Source organism: Schistocerca gregaria, chromosome 10 (assembly GCF_023897955.1).
Source record: "Schistocerca gregaria isolate iqSchGreg1 chromosome 10, iqSchGreg1.2, whole genome shotgun sequence".
Lineage (NCBI taxonomy): Eukaryota > Metazoa > Arthropoda > Insecta > Orthoptera > Acrididae > Schistocerca > Schistocerca gregaria.
In genome coordinates, this window is record NC_064929.1 from 126909932 (window position 1) to 126932082 (window position 22151).

Sequence of the window (22151 nt, forward strand, 5' to 3'; positions counted from 1 at the left end):
AAAACGATTTAGAAAAGATATCTGTATGGTGTGAAAGTTGGCAGTTGACCCGAAATAACGGAAAGTCTGAAGTCATCCACATCAGTGCTAAAAGGAATCCGTTAAACTTCGGTTACACGATAAATCAGTCAAATCTAAAGGGCGGAAAGACAACTGAATACCTAGGAATTACAGTTACGAACAACTGAAATCGGAAGGAATACATAGAAAATCAACTGGCATGCAGAAGCGCCGCAACACCATGTGGCACGGAATCGACTAATGACTGAAGTAGTGCTGGAGGGAACTGACACCATGAATACTGCAGGGCTGTCCACAAATCTGTAAGAGAACGAGGGGGTGGAGATCTCATCTGAACAACGCATTGCAAGGCATCCCAGATATGCTCAATATTGTTCATGTCTGGGGAGTATGGTGGCCAGCGGAAGTGTTTAAACTGGGAAGAGTGTTCCTGGAGCCACTCTGTAGCAATTCTGGACGTGTGCAGTGTCGCATTGTCCTGCTGGAATTGCCCAAGTCCATCGCAATGCACAATGGACACGAATGGATACAGGTGATCAGACAGCATGCTTACGTACGTGTCACCTGTCAGAGTCGTATCTAGACTTATCAGTGGTAACATATCACTCCAACTGCACACGCTCCACACCATTACAAAGCCTCCACCAGCTTGAACACTTCCCTGTTGACATGCACAGTCCACAGGTTCATGAGGTTGTCTCCATACCCGTACACGTCCAACCCCTGGATACAATGTGAAACGAGAGGTGTCCGAACAGGCAATACGTTTCCAATCATCAACAGTCCAATGTCGGCGTTGACGGGCCCAGGCGAGGCGTAAAGCTTTGTGTCATGCAGTCATCAAGGATACACAACTGGCCCTTCGGCTCCAAAAGCGCATATGGATGACGTTTCGTTGAATGGTTCGTACGCCGACACTTGCTGATGGCCCAGCATTGAAATCTGCAGCAATTTGTGGAAGGGTTGCAGTATTGTCACGTTCAACGATTCTCTTCAGTCTTCGTACGTCCCGAACTTGCATGATCTTTTTCCGGCCGCAGCGATGTCGGAGTTCCGATGTTTTACCGGATTCCTGATATTCACGGTACACTCGTGAAATGGACGTACGGAAAAATCCCCAATTCATCGCTACCTCGGAGATGCTGTGTCCCATCCCTCGTGCGCCGACTACAACTCCACGTTCAAATTGACTTAAATCTTGATAACCTACCACTATATCAGCAGTAACCGATCTAACAACTGCGCCAGACACTTGTTGTCTTAGACAGGGTGGTCCATTGATCGTGACCGGGCCAAATATCTCACAAAATAAGCATCAAACGAAAAAGCTACAAAGAACGAGACTCGTCTAGCTTGCAGGAGGAAACCAGATGACGCTAGGGTTGGCCCGCTAGATAGCGCTGCCATAGGTCAAACGGATATCAACTTCGTTTTTTTTTTTAAATAGGAGTCCTCATATCCGTGTAGTATGTAAAGAACTATGAATGTTTTAGTTGGACCACTTTTTTCGCTTTGTGATAGATGGCGCTTTAATAGTCACAAACGTATGAGTACGTGGTATCGCGTAACATTCAGCCAGTGCGGACGGTATTTGCTTCGTGATACATTACCCGCGTTAAAATGGACCGTTTATCAATTGCGGAAAGGGTCGGTATCGTGTTGATGTGAGGCTATTCTGATCAAAATGCCCAACGGGAATGTGCTATGTATGCTGCTCGGTATCCTGGACGACATCATCCAAGTGTCCGGGCCGTTCGCCGGATAGTTACGTTATTTAAGAAACAGGAAGTGTTCAGCCACATGTGAATCGTCAACCACGACCTGCCACAAATGATGATGCCCAAGTAGGTGTTTTAGCTGCTGTCGTGGCTAATCTGCACATCAGTAGCAGATAAATTGCGCGAGAATGGGGAATCTCAAAAACGTTGGTGTTGAGAATGCTACATCAACAATGACTGCACCCGTACCATATTTCTATGCACCAGGAATTGCATGGCGACGACTTTGAACGTCGTGTACAGTTCTGCCACTGGGCACAAGAGAAATTACGGGACGATGACAGATTTTTGAATGCGTTCTATTTAGCGACGAATCGTCATTCACCAACAGCGGTAACGTAAACTGGCATAATATGGACTATTGGGCAACGGAAAATCCACGATGGCTGCAACAAGTGTAACATCAGCGACGTTGGCGCGTTAATGTATGGTGCAGCATTATGGGAGGAAGGATGATTGGTCCCCATTTTATCGATGGCAGTGTAAATGGTGCAATGTATGCTGATTTCCTACGTAATGTTCTGCCGATGTTACTACAAGATGTTCCACTGCATGACAGAATGGCGATGTACTGCCAACAAGATGGATGTCCGGCACATAGCTCGCGTGCTGTTGAAGCGGTATTGAATATCATATTTCATGACAGGTGGATTGGTTGTCGAAGCACCATACCGTGGCTCGCACGTTCATCGGATCTGACGTCCGCGGATTTCTTTCTGTGGGGAAAGTTGAAGGATATTTACTATCGTGATCCACCGACATAGCCTGACAACATGCGTCAGCTCATTGTCAATGCATGTGCGAATATTACGGAAGGCGAACTACTCGCTGTTGAGAGGAATGTCGTTACACGTATTGTCAAGTGCATTGAGGTTGACGGACATCATTTTGAGCATTTATTGCATTATTGTGGTATTTACAGGTAATCACGCTGTAACAGCATGTGTTCTCAGAACTGATAAGTTCACAAAAGTACATGTATCGCATTGGAACAACCGAAATAAAATGTTCAAACGTACTTGCGTTCTGTATTTTAATTTAAAAACCTACGTGTTAGCAAGTGTTCGTCTAAAACTGTGAGTCATATGTTTGTGACTATTACAGCGCCATCTATCACAAAGCGAGGCAACGCCCTTGCCGCAGTGGCTACACCGTCAGATCACCGAAGTTAAGCGGTGTCGGGCGTGGCCGGAATTTAGATGGGTGACCGTCCGGGCCGCCATGCGCTGTTGCCATTTTTCGGGGTGCACTCAGCCTCGTGATGCCACTTGAGGGGCTACTCGACCGAATAGTAGCGGCTCCGGTCAAAGAAAACCATCATAACCACTGGGAGAGTGGTGTGCTGACCACACGTCCCTCCTTTCCGCATACTCACTCTAGGATGACACGGCGGTCGGATGGTCCCGATGGACCACGTGTGGCATGATGACGGAGTGCTTTTATCACAAAGCGAAAAAAGTGGTCCAAGTAAAACATTCATATTTCTTTACGTACTACACGAATATGTAATAAAAAATGGGGGTTCCTATTTTTAAGAAACGCAGTTGATATCCGTTTGACCTATGGCAGCGCCATCTAGCGGGCCAACCATAGCGCCATCTGGTTTCCCCCTCCAAGCAAGACGAGTTTCGTTCTTTGTAGTTTTTCGTTTGACGCTTATTTCGCCCGGTCACTAACAATCGACCACCTTGCCTAATGGCGTTGCCGACCGCAGCGCTGTATTCTGCCTATTTACATGTCTCTTATTTTAGTACGTATGCCTATACCAGTTTCTTTGGCGATTCAGTGTATTATAGTGCACACAAAACTCATTGGGTTTCTCAATTTGTACAGATTCGTGGACAGAACTTTAGGATACAGGCGTGCAGACATTGGACTTCCCTCAGGGCTTTATTTCCGCAGTGCCAACTGAACCTTACGATTCTCGCGTTGGACAGCAATCTATCCGTCACCCTTTTTGTACCCGACAGTCTTATGAAATCTGTCCACTGGCACGAGACCAAGTCAAAAGGTAAAGGTAGAAAGAAGAAGAAAAAAATACTTCCGACACTCTGATGCTCATTTGTTCTCACGCAGTGCTTTTTCGCCTCCAAGCAGATTTATCTTGTGGAGGCGAGGGGGCAAGACATTTTACCCGAACTTCGCTGAACTTTCGCCAGCCGCCGACATTCTGGCCGAACGCCAGGCGCAACCGCTGCTCCGAACTTCACTCCACCTCGCCGCCCTTCCTGTTCGTGACACAAAGTTATACCGGCGGTATATTAAGAAACGTTTTCCGGAAGACAATGCAGACAGACTGAAGCGGCACGTACAACGAGACAATTATTGAACTATATGAAATAAAACCGCCGGCCACTGTGGCCGAGCGGTTCTAGGCTTTCCCGCTACGGTCGCAGGTTCGAGTCCTGCCTCGGGCATGGATGTGTGTGATGTCCTTAGGTTAGATTTAAGTAATTATAAGTCATAGGGGGCTGATGACGTCAGAAGTTAAGTCCCACAACGCTCAGAGCCATTTGAACCATTTTTGAAATAAAACTGTCATAGCTTCTGAACGGTTTGCGTTAGGGCGTTCAAACTGCACTGTTGGCCATAGGGCATGATGGGAATTAGCGCGGTTTCGTTTAGCGACGAAGCCCTCTTTCATTTCGATGGGTCCGTCAGTAAGCGAAATTGGTGCACTTGGTGGACTGATAATCCGCGTTTCGCGATCGAGAAGTCTCTTCTTCCTCAACTGGTGACTGTGTGGTGTGCAGTGTCCAGTCACGTAGCAATCGGTGAGACATTCCTCGATGGCACGGCGACTACCGGTCGCTCCGTGAAAGTTTCGGAACATAATTTCATCCTCATTATCCAAAGTGACCCTGATTTCGAGCCGGCCGAAGTGGCCGTGCTGTTCTAGGCGCTGCAGTCTGGAACCGCTACGGTGGCAGGTTCGAATCGTGCTTCGGACATGGATGTGTGTGATGTCCTTAGGTTAGTTAGGTTTAAGTAATTATAAGTTCCAGGGGGCTGATGACCTCAGAAGTTAAGTCCCACAACGCTCAGAGCCATTTGAACCATTTTCGAAATAAAACTGTCATAGCTTCTGAACGGTTTGCGTTAGGGCGTTCAAACTGCACTGTTGGCTATGGGGCATGATGGCAATTAGCATGGTTTCGTTTAGCGACGAAGCCCTCTTTCATTTCGATGGGTCCGTCAGTAAGCGAAATTGGTGCACTTGGTGGACTGATAATCCGCGTTTCGCGATCGAGAAGTCTCTTCTTCCTCAACTGGTGACTGTGTGGTGTGCAGTGTCCAGTCACGTAGCAATCGGTGAGACATTCCTCGATGGCACGGCGACTACCGGACGATGCGTGAAAGTTTCGGAACATGATTTCATCCTCATTATCCAAAGTGACCCTGATTTCGAGCCGGCCGAAGTGGCCGTGCGGTTCTAGGCGCTGCAGTCTGGAACCGCGGGACCGCTACGGTGGCAGGTTCGAATCCTGCCTCGGGCATGGATGTGTGTGATGTCCTTAGGTTAGTTAGGTTTAACTAGGTCTAAGTTCTAGGAGACTGATTACCTCAGATGTTGAGTTCCATAGTGCTCAGATCAATTTGAACCAGCCCGATTTCGGCAAGACGTGGTTCGTGCAAGACTAAGCTGGACCCCATCGAAGCAGGAGAGTGATGTCCTGGAGGGGCACTTTGGAGAGCGCATTCTGGTTCTGGGGTTTCCAGAGGTCTCTGGCATGGGCCTCGAATTGCCGCCATATTCTCCGGATCTGAACAGATACGACTCCTTTTCGTGGGGCTATATCAAAGACGAGGTGTACAGAAATAACCCGAAAACCTTTGCTTAGCTGAAAACAGGTGTTCAGGACATCATCAACAGCATCGATGTTCCGACACTTCAGCGGATCACGCAGAACTTCACTATTCGTCCGCACCATATCATCGCCAATGATGGAGGGCATACCGAATATGTCAAAATCTATATCCAGATATCCATCATTTGGATTTGTAGCTCTTGTATTGTCGTGTTTGCAGTTAAAATTGTTGGATGTAAGGTCCGTCGTTTAGGCGAAAAGTTCCCAAACATGTTTCATCACCGCTGTGCCATCATAAGTCGGCTTCTGTTACATTTAAGCTGTAATGTGAACATTTTTACCAAATGATAATAAAATTACCTATATATTTAGTTCAAACAACAATCTGTTTTACATTTGGTTTGCATGGTTTTGCAGGACCACTTTATTATTATTTTGTACTGGTAGCGTGTCATCTGCAACCAAACAATGTTGATGAGAAATTTTGTTGGGAGTTAACCTGTCATTTTATGCCTTTAACGTAATTTAGTTTGTGGCGATATTTCGAGGATATACTCGTTTTTACGTACGTTTTTGTGTGGCAAGCCCTTTTTTCTCAGCATCCTGATAAGGTGTTATGAAGTACACGAAAATATATCCGGAGTCTCCGTCTGCACGGAGACTATGCAAAGCGTATACGTACGCTCAAAATACTCAAACTTGATGTTCTCTAGAACAGTTGAGAGTTGCGTCCTCTTGTTTCCATATTTTGAAATCCTATTCGTCCCCTACATACGTTGTCAACATGAATGATGACATGTGGCGGAGGGTACCTTGTACACTATTTTCAGTTAGACCCATTTCCTTTCCCAGACATCCTTTACAGACCTACATCTACACCTACATCTACAAGAATACTCTGCAAATCACTCTAAAGTGCACGGTAGAGAGTTCAGTGAATCACATTCACAACAATTCTCTATTACTCCACTCTTAAACAACGAGTGGAAGAAACGAACACCTATATCTTTCTGTGCAAGCTCTGATTCCCTTATTTTATTACGATGATTGTTTCTCCCTACGAAGGTCTGCGTCAATAAAAGATTTTCACATTCGGAGGAGAAAGCTGGTGATCGAAATTTCGCGAGAATAATTCTGCCGCAACGAAAAACGTCTTTCTTTCAATGATATCGACCTCAGATCATGTATCATGTTAGTGACTTTCTCTCCCCTATTTCGCGATAATACAAAACGTACTGCCCTTCCTTGAACTTTCTCCATGTACTCAGTCAGTTCTATCTGGTAAGCATCCCACCGGAGCAGCAGTATTACAAAAGAGGACGGACAACCGTAGTATACGCCGTCTCTTTTCATTATGCAAGAACAATTACCAATTTTCGTACCATGCACATATATTTTGTAAATCGTTTTGCAATTTGTTTTGATCTTCTGATGACTTCATTAGTCGATAGACGACAGCGTCAACTGCAAACAACCTAAGACGGCTGCTCAGATTGTCTCCTAAATAATTTATATAGATAAAGAACAGCAAAGCGTCTATAACGCTACCTTGGGGAACGCCAGAAATCACTTCTGTTTTACTCGACAACTTTCCGTCAGTTATTACGAACTGTGCCCTCTCTGACAGGAAATCACAAATCCAGTCACATAACTGAGACGATATTCCACGTGCACGCAATTTCACAACGAGCCGCTTGTGAGGTACGGTGTCGAAAGCCTTCCGGAAATCCATAAATACGCAACCAGCTGAAATCCCTTGTCAGTAGCACTTAACACTTCATGCGAATAAAGAGTTAGTTGTATTTCACAGGAACGATGTTTTTTCTTCATCCTTGCCGGCCGGTGTGACCGAGCGGTTCTAGGCGCTTCAGTCTGGAACTACGCGACCGCTAGGGTCCCAGGCTCGAATCCTGCCTCGGGCAAGGATGTGTGAGATGTCCTTAGGTTAGTTCGGTTTAAGTAATTCTAAGTTCTAGGGGACTGATGACCTCAGAAGTTAAGTCCTATAGTGCTCAGAGCCATTTGAATCTACATCCTTGTTGACTGTGTGTCAATAGATACATACTCTGTTCTGTTCTGTTCGAGGTAATTCATAATATTCCAATCTGAAAGGAACCTAACTGGTTTGAAATGTGGCCCGGAAGACTTCCCTTCATTCAGTGATTTAAGTTGCTTCACTGCTGGTAGGCTGCCTGCTATTAAGTTACTCATGTTTGCAGCTGTTTTTGATTCGTATTCTGGAATATTTGGTTGGTCTTCTTTGGTGAAGGAATTTCGAAAGGCTGTGTTTAATTACTCTGTCATCGATAGTATTTCCACTTCCATCGCGCAGAGAAGGCATCGATAGTTCCCTGCCGCTAGCATCCTTTACATACGACCAGATTCTGTTAAGATTTTCTGCCCGGTATCGAGGCAAAGTTACGTTTTGGAACTACTATACTGGTCATTAAAATTGCTACACCAAGAAATAACGCAGATGATACGCGGGTATTCATTGGACAAATTTATTATACTAGAACTGAGATGTGATTACATTTTCACGCAATTTGGGTGCATAGATTCTGAGAAATCAGTAGCCAGAACAACCACCTCTCGCCGTAATAACGGCCTTGATACGCCTGGGCATTGAGTCAAACAGAGCTTGGATGGCGTGTACAGGTACGACTGACCATGCAGCTTCAACACGATACCACATTTCATCAAGAGTAGTGACTGGCCAATGACGAACCATTTGCTCGGCCACCATTGACCAGACGTTTTCAATTGGTGAGAGATCTGGAGAATGAACTGGCCAGAGCAGCAGTCGAACATTTTCTGTATCCAGAAAGGCCCGTACAGGACCAGCAACATACGGTCGTGCGTTATCCCACTGAAGTGTAGGGTTTTGCAGGGATCGAATGAAGGGTAGAGCCACGGGTCGTAACACATCTGAAATGTAACGTCCACTGTTCAAAGTGCCGTCAATGCGAACAAGAGGTGACCGAGACGTGTAACCAATGGCACGCCATACCATCACGCCGGGTGATACACCAGTACTGCGATGAAGAATACACGACTCCAATGTCCGTTCAGCGCGAAGTCGCCAAATACGGATGCGATCATCATGATGCTGTAAACACAACCTGGATTCATCGGAAAAAATGATGCTTTGTCATTCGTGCACCCAGGTTCGTCGTTGAGTACACCATCACAGGTGCTCCCGTCTGTGATGCAGCGTCAAGGGTAACCGCAACAACGGTCTCCATACTCCTGCAAACGTCGTCGAACTGTTCGTGCAGATGGTTGTTGTCTTGCAAACGTCCCCATCTGTTAACTCAGGGATGTGGCTGCACTATCCGTTACAGCCATGTGGGTAAGATGCCTGTCATCTCGACTGCTAGTGATACGAGGCCGTTGGGATCGAACACGGCGTTCCGTATTACCCTCCTGAACCCACCGATTCCATATTCTGCTAACAGTCAATGGGTCTCGACCAACGCGAGCAGCAATGTCGCGATACGATAAACCTCAATCGCAATAGGCTACAATCCGACCTTTATCAAAGTCGGAAACGTGATGGTACGCATTTCTCCTCCTTACACGACGCATCACAACAACGTTTCTCCATGGAACGCCGGTCAACTGCTGTTTGTGTATGAGAAATCGGTTGGAAACTTTCCTCATGTCAGCACGTTGTAGGTGTCGCCACCGGCGCCAACCTTGTGTGAATGCTCTGAGAAGCTAATCATTTGCCTATCACAGCATCTTATTCCTGTCGGTTAAATTTCGCGTCTGTAGCACGTCATCTTCGTAGTGTAGCAATTTTAATGGCCAGTAGTGTATTGGAAATACCTCGCTTGTCTGCTATGTTGGTGGCACTTGGGCACATACGTGGCAGGAGGGCTCACGAAATACCTGCTGCAGCTTGTCCGGGCAGGTTTTGGTGCGGTCGTACCTCTGCGTGAAACAGCAGCTCGCAGTAGCTCAGGGAGCGGCAGACGTCAGCTGATCCTGGCGCTTGTTAAGCGGTCGTCCTTGACACGTTGGCTGCCTGGCAGTGGGAATTCGCTGCGGCGGCTCTTGGCGTCACGCGCTCTTCACCGCCGGCCGTGACGTCACCGACGGTACTGGACCAACACCGATTCAAAGGAAGGCCTAGCGCTTGTCGGTGACGTCACGTCAGCGAGCGCCAGGTCTGTTGCAGGCAGAAACGCATGGGCGTGCATATCACAATAAATGTCTTATTTTTGGACAAAATGTTTGGTATTGTTTTGGATTCTGCAATTTTATTTAGATGAAAGATTTTCTTACTATCGTAAAGCTGCAAATGAAGATCATAGGTCTGTATTACTGAATCCTGTCGAAAGAAACGTAGATCAATATGAGACGACGCTTTGCCCCATTGCAAGCTTCGGAAATTTTACATGCAAGTAACTATATTTACTTGATCCATTTTGCTATCGAAACTTACCCCCAACCCCATCACAATGCACTAGTTTCTTTTATTCATTTATTTATTTTCGTTTGACATCGTCACTGGAAATGTGAACTAATTTACATGTGTAAATGTCCAACTGTTGCCATTCATTAGATTACAGTCGTTTTCAACGAAAGGAATTCTAAACAGGTAACAAAATCGAAAATACTGCTGAGCTTAAACTTTTTTAAACATGCACATTAGAAAAAATAAATATTCCCCTCTTGCAACTAAAAGGAAAAACTTTATAAGATAAAAAAATTTTATTTGATAAAACAAGTATCTCTCTTTAGCATCTTCTTCTGTTCCCCACCCCCTCCACCAAACGTGTACAATCGCAAGATATTTCATTAACATTCAGTGCTCCTCACCTCATAGTCAACCAAGATACCTAACGAAGAGCACCAATATGTTCACAGTTTCTTGTAAAAACAACCCAGTACAAACGTAACTTCCTCAGATTTACAAATAACGTAAAGAAGCACGGATTCTATTACTGTTGTTTTTGTATGTCAATCCTTAAAACAGGTGGAAATTTAAGTTCAGGAGTACACTATTTGTTAAGAAGTGTAATGAATTGCACAATTAATTGACTGCAGAAATCTCTCAGAACAATGTGTGTTGGTCAACTACCCCCAACAGCTTCACATTTTCCTGTGTCAGAGAGGGAGACACCACCATGATGAGTATGTCTGCAACAGACCTGGCGTTCGCCATGCCTAGCTGACGTGACGTCACGAACAAGCGCCTAGGCCCTCCTTTGAGTCGGTGTTGCCTGGGCGCGTTGACCTGTACCTCGCTCCTAGGGTGACCAACTCTCCCGTATTTCCCGGGATCTCCCGTATTTAGAGACATTTATTCATAATCTCCCGGCTCCCGTATCTTCAGGCTCAGTAGCCGTTTATCTCCCGTTTATAACTACTCCCGTACCGGTATGTAACAATATTTTTCAATCATTTAAATTTTACACGCACTGTCAGGATTCGTTCGTAGACAGCAGAGACAACCGATTCTACACTCCTGGAAATGGAAAAAAGAACACATTGACACCGGTGTGTCAGACCCACCATACTTGCTCCGGACACTGCGAGAGGGCTGTACAAGCAATGATCACACACACGGCACAGCGGACACACCAGGAACCGCGGTGTTGGCCGTCGAATGGCGCTAGCTGCGCATCATTTGTGCGCCGCCGCCGTCAGTGTCAGCCAGTTTGCCGTGGCATACGGAGCTCCATCGCAGTCTTTAACACTGGTAGCATGCCGCGACAGCGTGGACGTGAACCGTATGTGCAGTTGACGGACTTTTGAGCGAGGGCGTATAGTGGGCATGCGGGAGGCCGGGTGGACGTACCGCCGAATTGCTCAACACGCCGTGCAGGTGAGCGCCCCAATCAGGACTGCATACGACCGAGGCACACAGGGCCAACACCCGGCATCATGGTGTGGGGAGCGATCTCCTACACTGGCCGTACACCTCTGGTGATCGTCGAGGGGACACTGAATTATGCACGGTACATCCAAACCGTCATCGAACCCATCTTTCTACCATTCCTAGACCGGCAAGGGAACTTGCTGTTCCAACAGGACAATGCACGTCCGCACGTATCCCGTGCCACCCAACGTGCTCTAGAAGGTGTAAGTCAACTACCCTGGCCAGCAAGATCTCCGGATCTGTCCCCCATTGAGCATGTTTGGGACTGGATGAAGCGTCGTCTCACGTGGTCTGCACGTCCAGCACGAACGCTGGTCCAACTGAGGTGCCAGGTGGAAATGGCATGGCAAGCCGTTCCACAGGACTACATCCAGCATCTCTACGATCGTCTCCATGGGAGAATAGCATCCTGCATTGCTGCGAAAGGTGGATATACACTGTACTAGTGCCGGCATTGTGCATGCTCTGTTGCCTGTGTCTATGTGCCTGTGGTTCTGTCAGTGTGATCATGTGATGTATCTGACCCCAGGAATGTGTCAATAAAGTTTCCCTTTCCTGGGACAATGAATTCACGGTGTTCTTATTTCAATTTCCAGGAGTGTATATCGACCTTCGACCACATGTCGACATTATGTCTATCGAATATCTTTGGAATGATCCACCGACGCTTGGCGGTTGGATGCGACTTTGTTTCTGTGCCAGTGCTTACTGTGAACCTACATCTACATACATACTCCGCAATCGACCATACGGTGCATGGCGGAGGGTACCTCGTACCACAACTCTCATCTTCTCTCCCTGTTCCACTCGCAAACAGAACGAGGGAAAAATGACTGCCTTTATGCCTCTGTACGAGCGCTAATCTCTCTTATCTTTGTGGTCTTTCTGCGAAATATAAGTTGGTGGCAGTAAAATTGTACTGCAATCAGCCTCAAATCCTGGTTCTCTAAATTTCCTCAGTAGCGATTTACGAAAAGAACGCCTCCTTTCCTCCAGAGACTCCCACCCGAGTTCCTGAAGCATTTCCGTAACACTCGCGTGATGATCAAACCTACCAGTAACAAATCTAGCAGCCCGCCTCTGAACTGCTTCTGTGTCCTCCATCAATGCGACCTGATAGGGATCCGAAACGCTTCAACAGTACTCAAGAATAGGTCGTATTAGTGTTTTATAAGCGCTCCCCTCTACAGATGAACCACATCTTCTCAAAATTCTACCAATGAACCGAAACTATCCGCCTTCCCCAAAACTGTCATTACACGCTTGTCCCACTTCACATCGCTCTGCAATGTTACGCCCAAATATATAATCGACGTCACTGTGTCAAGCGCTACACTACTAATGGAGTATTCAAACATTACGGAATTCTTTTTCCCATTCATCCGCATTAATTTCCAGTTATCTATATTTAGAGTTAGCTGCCATTCTTTACACCAATCACAAATCCTGTCCAAGTCAATCGTCGTTAACTTGTTCAAGATTTTATCTCATGAAGCTGTAAACTTACTAATTAGTAAAATTAGACAGAGAAAGGAAGATAGGTTTTTGGTAGTGGCACTCATCAGTTATTAGCCTCTGTTCTTGATTTAAATTTGAAATCTAGTAATAAGAACAACTTCATTGTATCCTATGATTGTTTATATTCTTACTTAGGTAGTAAATTTGATAATAGTTTAAAGAGTTTAATCCCACTACACCTAACAAGGGAATTGACATTCAATGACATGCATGAAGATGTAGAATATCTTAAGCTGGATTGTATTAATGAAGATGAATTACATGAGGAGTTTTGTAGTTCTAATGATGCAGTTCAATGTGCTGTCTCTTTAAATGGTAATGTTAGCCAGAAATGGATACAGGTTTTTACAACTTGGAAATCAAATAATGTTAATTTTGAAAACTTGGGTAAGCTGGTTTGTTTTGTTATGATTATACCAGGAAGTAATGATCACACTGAGAGAGTATTTTCTCTTATGTATAATAAGTAGACCGATGTAAGGAACAGAAGTAGCAAAAACTTAATCAAATCTGAAATACAAGTCGCCATGAATTTTCCTTATTCGTATAGTGAATTCTTTGAATTTCCTAAAAATGATGTAAAACTACTGAGAGAGGCAAAATCTGTTGCAAAATATGTTTAAGTAATTGTGGTGTGTAAATAAATAATCTACTTTTACAAATAGTGCTTTGATTTTTGAGAAATTTTGCCGTGCAATTAATTTCCCTTATTTTTTGTCAGGGATATAAGAATCTCCCTTATTTTCGTTTAGGAAAACTGGTCACCCTACTCGCTCCTACACCGCGGCTACAAGAACCATCCTCTCGGATTCACTCTCAAGTCAGATTACTCCCTAGGCCGGCCGGAGTGGCCGAGCGGTTCTAGGCGCTACAGTCTGGAAGCACGCGACCGCTACGGTTGCAGGTTCGAATCCTGCCTCGGGCATGGATGCGTGTGATGACCTTCGGTTAGTTAGGTTTAAGTAGTTCGAAGTTCTAGGGGACTGATGACCTCAGATGTTCAGTCACATAGTGCTCAGAGCCATTTGAACCATTACTCCCTTACGGAGGTCGTGGAGACTGCTGTCGACCAACAAACTCGACACAGCCTCACACCAAGTTGCCAATCTTTTCCGAAGGACAGGAGTTCAGGTAAGTTTCCGCGCCGACAACACTGTACAACGAAACATTACCTACGTTGCCACAACCACCAGCCGACACCTAGAAAAATCAGGAAATTACAGGAGCGTCTCCGACAATTTCTCCAGCTTTAATCTCAGACCAGTAGAAGCTTCAGCATCAGATATCCTCAACAGTCTTTAGACTGCAGAATTTTAGGGGGGTAGATTGTCTAACGGGCCGACTTGGAACAGGAGAGGCACCACAGGTCATTTTAATTTCCACTGTCTATACTTTTACAAATAAATCCATAAAACTTTGTCAGTATGACCAGTAAGGATTCAGGATTCACGCTCATAGCAGTGGAGGTTCAAAAACATAACAAAACATTTTTTTTAAAATATCAAATTTCATCATTTATTCGCTTGCTATTGGCTGCATTTGTTGTTATATGTACTCTTTCCTTCATAAGTAAGAGAGATTATTCGATGAATTTTGCACAGCATACAAGCCGTACTTACAGGTGTGTGAGGCTTTAGAATTTTCCAAATCTATCAAAAACTGTGGTAAAAATTGACATAATTATCTATAAAATTTGAACTTTTCTCTAAACATGATGTTTGCCGCCTGGGGTGGCCGAGCGGTTGTAGGCACTACAGCCTGGAACCGCGCGACCGCTACGTCGCAGGTTCGAATCCTGCCTCGAGCATGGATGTGTGTGATGTCCTTAGTTAGCTTTAAGTAGTTCTAAGTTCAAGGGGACTGATGACCTTAGAAGTTCCATAGTGCTCAGAGCCATTTGAACCATTTTGAACATGAAGTTTAAAATGTAACAAATCGTTCATTTTTTCATAAATTTAATAAACTCTAGACTTTCATACACCTCTAACCATGATTTGCATGCTGCGCAAAATTCATCGAAGGATCTCTCCTACTTATGAAGAAAAGTGTACCTACAGCAACAAATGCAGCCAATAGCAAGTGGAAAAATGATGAAATTCACACCTAAGAAAAATTTATTTTGTTATGTTTTTGAACTTCCACTGCTGTGAGTGTGAATCCTGAATCCTCCCTAGTCTCGATGACTAAGTTTTATGACTTTATTTGTAAAAGTATAGACAGAATGATATATCTACTCCTCGAGAACCAAAATTCAAAGTCAGTGACCTTTTACCGTAAAATGAGAGGAAAGGCATTATTCACGATGTTTCAGAAGTTAAGGTCAATAAATAACACATCGTCAGCACAGGCCAAAAATAGCTAAAAAGCTCCAGTCAACATGGGTCCACAAAATCAACCGTTGTCGAGATACAACACATTTTCTGTTGTGGTTCATCAGTGTCTAGGAAGACATGGCATCTCTAAACGTTAAAGTAGTTGTTCGGAATGTTGCCGATGCGTCTGAATGCTACACTGAACTCGTCTCCGAAAAAAGTCGCGAATTCTGCCAGGCAGCATAAGTCCTCGAGAGAGTTGACCTCGGTAGCGTTGACCAGGCTGTTCACACCCAGAAATCCATGGTATTTCAATACGGAGATTGTAGTGGTGTATAATGCCACAAATGCCGGATATTTGCCACGCCGGACATTTGCCACACTTGCCCCTTCGCCAGGTAACTTGAGTAGCGATCACTCAGGTAAGGAACGCCCTTCCTCGTACTTCTTCTGTCCGCTTTCAAACCGACGTCTCCACATCTAACTCGATATAACCAGTTCGTAAGGGACCTTCTTCTTCGACATCTTGGGCAAATACAGAGCGTCTTTTCCGAAATCGAAATATTTATAACGTTTGGGAAACGAAAGCAATACCGACGATTATGTCAGTATGTAATTAGTTCTGCCAAGTATAAATATAGAGCCCTCTGTCTGTACGGCAGGAAAAATAACGTAATGTGTGTTTCAGCTCACAAGCGACATTGAAGCAGAAAATTACTGTGACTAAGTATGGGCAGAGGTTATGTTCGACAGCCGAAATAGGTTAATAACTGGCTCCATTTACCGACCCCCGGTCTCAGATGAAACAGTTGCTGAACAGTTCACAGAAAACTGGAATGTCATCACAAATAGGTACGCTACTCATACAATTATACACTCTTGGAAATTGAAATAAGAACACCGTGAATTCATTGTCCCAGGAAGGGGAAACTTTATTGACACTTTCCTGGGGTCAGATACATCACATGATCACACTGACAGAACCACAGGCACATAGACACAGGCAACAGAGCATGCACAATGTCGGCACTAGTACAGTGTATATCCACCTTTCGCAGCAATGCAGGATGCTATTCTCCCATGGAGACGATCGTAGAGATGCTGGATGTAGTCATGTGGAACGGCTTGCCATGCCATTTCCACCTGGCGCCTCAGTTGGACCAGCGTTCGTGCTGGACGTGCAGACCGCGTGAGACGACGCTTCATCCAGTCCCAAACATGCTCAATGGGGGACAGATCCGGAGATCTTGCTGGCCAGGGTAGTTGACTTACACCTTCTAGAGCACGTTGGGTGGCACAGGATACATGCGGACGTGCATTGTCCTGTTGGAACAGCAAGTTCCCTTGCCGGTCTAGGAATGGTAGAACGATGGGTTCGATGACGGTTTGGATGTACCGTGCACTATTCAGTGTCCCCTCGACGATCACCAGAGGTGTACGGCCAGTGTAGGAGATCGCTCCCCACACCATGATGCCGGGTGTTGGCCCTGTGTGCCTCGGTCGTATGCAGTCCTGATTGTGGCGCTCACCTGCACTGCGCCAAACACGCATACGACCATCATTGGCACCAAGGCAGAAGCGACTCTCATCGCTGAAGACGACACGTCTCCATTCGTCCCTCCATTCACGCCTGTCGCGACACCACTGGAGGCGGGCTGCACGATGTTGGGGCGTGAGCGGAAGACGGCCTAACGGTGTGCGGGACCGTAGCCCAGCTTCATGGAGACGGTTGCGAATGGTCCTCGCCGATACCCCAGGAGCAACAGTGTCCCTAATTTTCTGGGAAGTGGCGGTACGGTCCCCTACGGCACTGCGTAGGATCCTACGGTCTTGGCGTGCATCCGTGCGTCGCTGCGGTCCGGTCCCAGGTCGCCGACCACTGGCGACAACATCGATGTACTGTGGAGACCTCACGCCCCACGTGTTGAGCAATTCGGCGGTACGTCCACCCGGCCTCCCGCATGCCCACTATACGCCCTCGCTCAAAGTCCGTCAACTGCACATACGGTTCACGTCCACGCTGTCGCGGCATGCTACCAGTGTTAAAGACTGCGATGGAGCTCCGTATGCCACGGCAAACTGGCTGACACTGACGGCGGCGGTGCACAAATGCTGCGCAGCTAGCGCCATTCGACGGCCAACACCGCGGTTCCTGGTGTGTCCGCTGTGCCGTGCGTGTGATCATTGCTTGTACAGCCTTCCGGAGTGTCCGGAGCAAGTATGGTGGGTCTGACACACCGGTGTCAATGTGTTCTTTTTTCCATTTCCAGGAGTGTAGTTGGCAGTGACTACAATCTACCTTCCGTATGTTGTGAAAAATACATTTTCAGAGCCTATTGTATATAGAAGACAACTTCCGTAATTGTTCTAAACGCCTTTTTAAAATTATTTTGCACAATTAGTTCACGAGGCCATTCAAATTGTAAATGGTTACGAAAACACACTTGACCTCTTAGCCACAAATAATCCTGAGCATCACGACGGATACAAGGATTACAGTCAATTCCGTAACAAAGAAATTCACCAAAACAAAACGCGAAATATATCTATTTATAAAAGCAGCTAAAAATTCGGTTGACGTCTTCCTAAGAGACAGTCTCCAATCCTTCCAACCTATGTATGTGAAGACCATATGTGTTCAAGGAAATAGTATCAACAGGACTCGAGAGATTCATACCAAATAAATTAATAAGAGACGAAACTGATCCCCCATGGTACACAAAACACGACAGAAAGCAAGCTGCTGCCGGAGCACCGGAAAAGGCACGTATAATTTGGACGAACGCAGAATCACCAAGATTGGCTAAGTTTTACTGAGGCTCGAAATTTGGTGCGGATTTCAATGCGAGATGCATTTAATAATTGCCGCAACGAAGGTCTGTCTACAAATGTGGCGGCAAATCCAAGGAGATTCTGGTCTTATGTTAAGTAAACCGGCAGAAAGGCTCAGTAAGTACCTTTACTGCGCGACAGCGGTGAGTAGGAGGAGGGGAAGACAAGGGACCCAACCCTATGGAGCAGGTAAAACCGTGGCAAATGTCCGCACACCAATGCTACAACCCCCTGGGACCCTGTGTCGTATTCCAATCTCATTTCCACTCTCCCGAAGAGGGCATATACACAATAATTGCAATTTACGTTAATTTAAACTGTTGCTTTGACACTGTTTACATTGGATCCCAACAGTAAATGGAATGAAGGAAACACGTGGGATAAAAATGTACCATCATAATTTACACACAATACAATCTTCAGGTACATGGTAGGCATGGTTTTCCTATTGTAATTATGGAGTAATTATCGAGTACAGTTCCGATATTACCAAGTCACAGAGAGACACCTGCTTTTAATGTTTTGAAGCCAGAAATTGTTTGAATTCCTAATAAAATATGACACTCAGAATCAATCATACTCATGTTTTAATTGGTGTTTGTTACTAGAAATGTAATTATGATCATACAGAAACATAAATTTTACTCATATAAAAATTAATTAGTTGCGTCTAGGCATTTCATTCGATAAAACAAATCACTGTGTACACCTGAAAATATTTTCTTTAAGTCAGTTAATCACTATATGCAAATTAACGAAATATACCGTTACAATTATGAAACATGTAATTTATAGTCTTAATAGAAATAGGTTCTTTCCTGTCTTTGTATGGAATTATTCACTTTTATTCTGTGTAAAATTCCATGTAATTTAGGAGGGATGTATGTAAAAACTTTAATTGTTTATATGCAAAATTCAAGATATAACAATGGCAGTAATTGTTTAAAACCATATAAATAGAGGCAATTTGTACGCCGTCTTACTTCAGTCTTCTATCTTCTATCACTTGGGCCTTGTCCCGCAGTTACGCAGGGTCAGCCATCGTTAATCAGATTTCGCATGTTAATGTGTAAGGGGTGGCTGGATGCCCTTCCTGCCGCCACCCAGTACACCCCAGAGTACCCCATCTGTCTGCGTCCAGTGTAAATCATAGAAAAGTGCGGAGGAGTTGCAAATGTCTGTGAGTCGTGTAACTGAGATGGGACGAGGGGACCATCCCCGTATTCACTTAGAGGGATGTGGAAAAACGCCTAAAAACCACATCCAGGCTGGCCGGCACACTGGCCCTCGGCAAAATAGGACACATAAGGTTTACTGGAATCGCCGCGAAGAAAAACTAATAATTTAGGGAGGAAACCCATCGTTATAGACAGTTTCACAAAATCGGTCATTCGACAAACGATGGAGGACTTTTACATAGACCAAAAAATAATGCCCACATTACGGAAATTACTCACTGGCGTGAAACAAAAATACATTTTCGTTGCAGAAAGATGTTTTACACAAGACATTGCGTGAAATAGGATTTACCTGGAAATACTTTTGAGACATGTTTACAAAGATAATGACAAAAATAGCAGTGCGAATCGAACTAATACAACACACGTAATTATAAATTTGTGGTTGCTTTTTAAACACTTTTCGTGTTGTAGGAATTGTTAAGTTTTAATGCAGCCCTTGAAAGAAAACTTCCACCATTCAGTAGAAACACAAAGTAAGAACAAGCCTTAATTTCTACAGACTGATTGCACTATATCTGGTTCGTCTTACGAATAGAGGAACATACATTCATATGAATAGGCATTTGGTTGTATGTTTGTAGTAGAATCCTGACTTCCGTTCTTATGTTAATATTATTTACTCTATAATGTTTTGTTTCGAAGAAGCTATCGTCTTTTGTTTTCCTTATAATCTTAACGCATTTGTCTAAAAATAAACTCAGACGAAGCGTATCTGTAGACGGCGTCGCCACAGATTTGCCGCGGCAGAGACTGCACTACGTTGTGGAACAGCCTGTAGAAGCGCCCTGTGACGTAGCAGGGTAGGCAGAGTGGGGACTCGCGCGCTCGCTCTTCAGTTTACCGACAGACAATAACACAAGATACGTATAAAATTGGTGGGGGATTTTTTAAATGCCAGTAACGTGTTGTGAAGAAGAGGAGAGGAGAATAGGATACAATCCAGTGAAATGAAGTTTCTGAGAAGTATGCTAGGGAAGACGAGGAGAGACAGAGTGAAAAATGAAGATGGTAGGAAGGAAGCTGGAGTGGAGAAGTTGACTGAGAAAATTGACAAGAATAGATTAAAATGGTTTGGGCATGTGAAGAGGATGGTTGAGGGAAGAATACCAAGAAGAATGATGGAGTTCAAGATCGAGGGCAAGAAGCCAAGAGGAAGACCGAGAACAAGATGGATTTGTGGCATCGATAGCCACGATGCCATAGCGTAGGTGGAAGTAGTTAAGTTGCCACTACGGCCGACACCGACGATAGCACCCTCTAGCAGGCGCTGTGCAGATCTACGAGCTCTAATGATTCCTGGCTGCATCTTTTGCAGCCATTATAAGAGGTGTCAGACTTGCCAGCGGCTGGGCAATTTTCAGGAAAGGATGCTTCAATAATTCTGAGGCCGCTTCCCTTATCTCTACCTTCACATCAAGACATTGATCTACAAAGTCCTGAAATATTTCTTTCTCCTTTACCTCAGGTTTTCCATTTTTTGCTATAAGGTACAAGGCCTGCAGATCTACGAGTTCTAATGATTCCTGGCTGCATCTTTTGCAACCATTATAAAAGGTTTCAGACTTGCCAGCGGCCGGTCAATTTTCAGGAAAGGATACTTCAATAATTTTGAGTCTGCTGCCCTTTTCTCTACTTCCATTTCAAGACATTGACTTAGAAAGCCCTGTGGCCAGTGTGGCTGAGCGGTTCTAGGCGCTTCAGTCTGGAACCATGTGACTGCTACGGTCGCAGGTTCAAATCCTGCCTCGGGCATGCATGAGTGTGATATGCTTAGGTTAGTTAGGTTTAAGTAGTTCTAAGTCCTACGGGACTGATGACCTCAGATGTTAAGTCCCACAGTGCTCAGAGCCATTTGAACCATTTTTTTGAACTTCCTGCCAGGTGGCTCATTGACAGACGCGGTTACACTAACTTGTATGGATGAAGGACAGATAGCATCTGTCTGCAGGGAAGTTCTTCAAGCCGTAGAATTTCTGCACAGGGATCAGGTCATACACCGTGATATTAAATCAGACAATATACTGTTAGGTCTGGATGGCAGTCTTAAACTGACTGACTTCGGAGCAGTTACTATGTACAACTATGGTAGGGACACCATATTGGATGGCTCCAGATGTAACTAGAGAGCAATATGGGCCCAAAGTCGACATTTAGTCTCTTGGAATTGTGGCTATTGAGATGATAGAAGGTGAACATTCATATGTAAATGAGAACCCTTTCCAGGCCTTGTACCTTATAGCAAAAAATGAAAAACCTGAGGTAAAGGAGAAAGAAAAACTCCCCCAGATATTTCAGGACTTTGTAGATCAATGTCTTGATGTGGAGGTAGAGATAAGGGCAGTGGCCACAGAATTATTGAAGCATCCTTTCCTGAAAATTGCCCAGCCGCTGGGAAGTCTGACACCTCTTATAATGGCTGCAAAAGATGCAGCCAGGAATCATTTGAGCTCAAGGATGCACAGCGCCTGCTAGAGGGCGCTATCGTCAGTGTCGGTCATAGTGCCAACTTAACTACTTCCACCTATGCCATGGCATCGTGGCTATCGATACCAGAGGATTGATACAATAAAGATAAGGAGGAAAACCCTTCTATGGAACAAAATTGTGGAAGAAGAATGGAAAGACCGAATAAAGTGGCGAAGTACCATTGATACCCCTACCCGACCAGGTGTTGGATAGAGGGGAAACGAAGATGATCACGATGGTGATGATGAATGTGTTGCAAAACATGGTATGCAATTATTAGATAG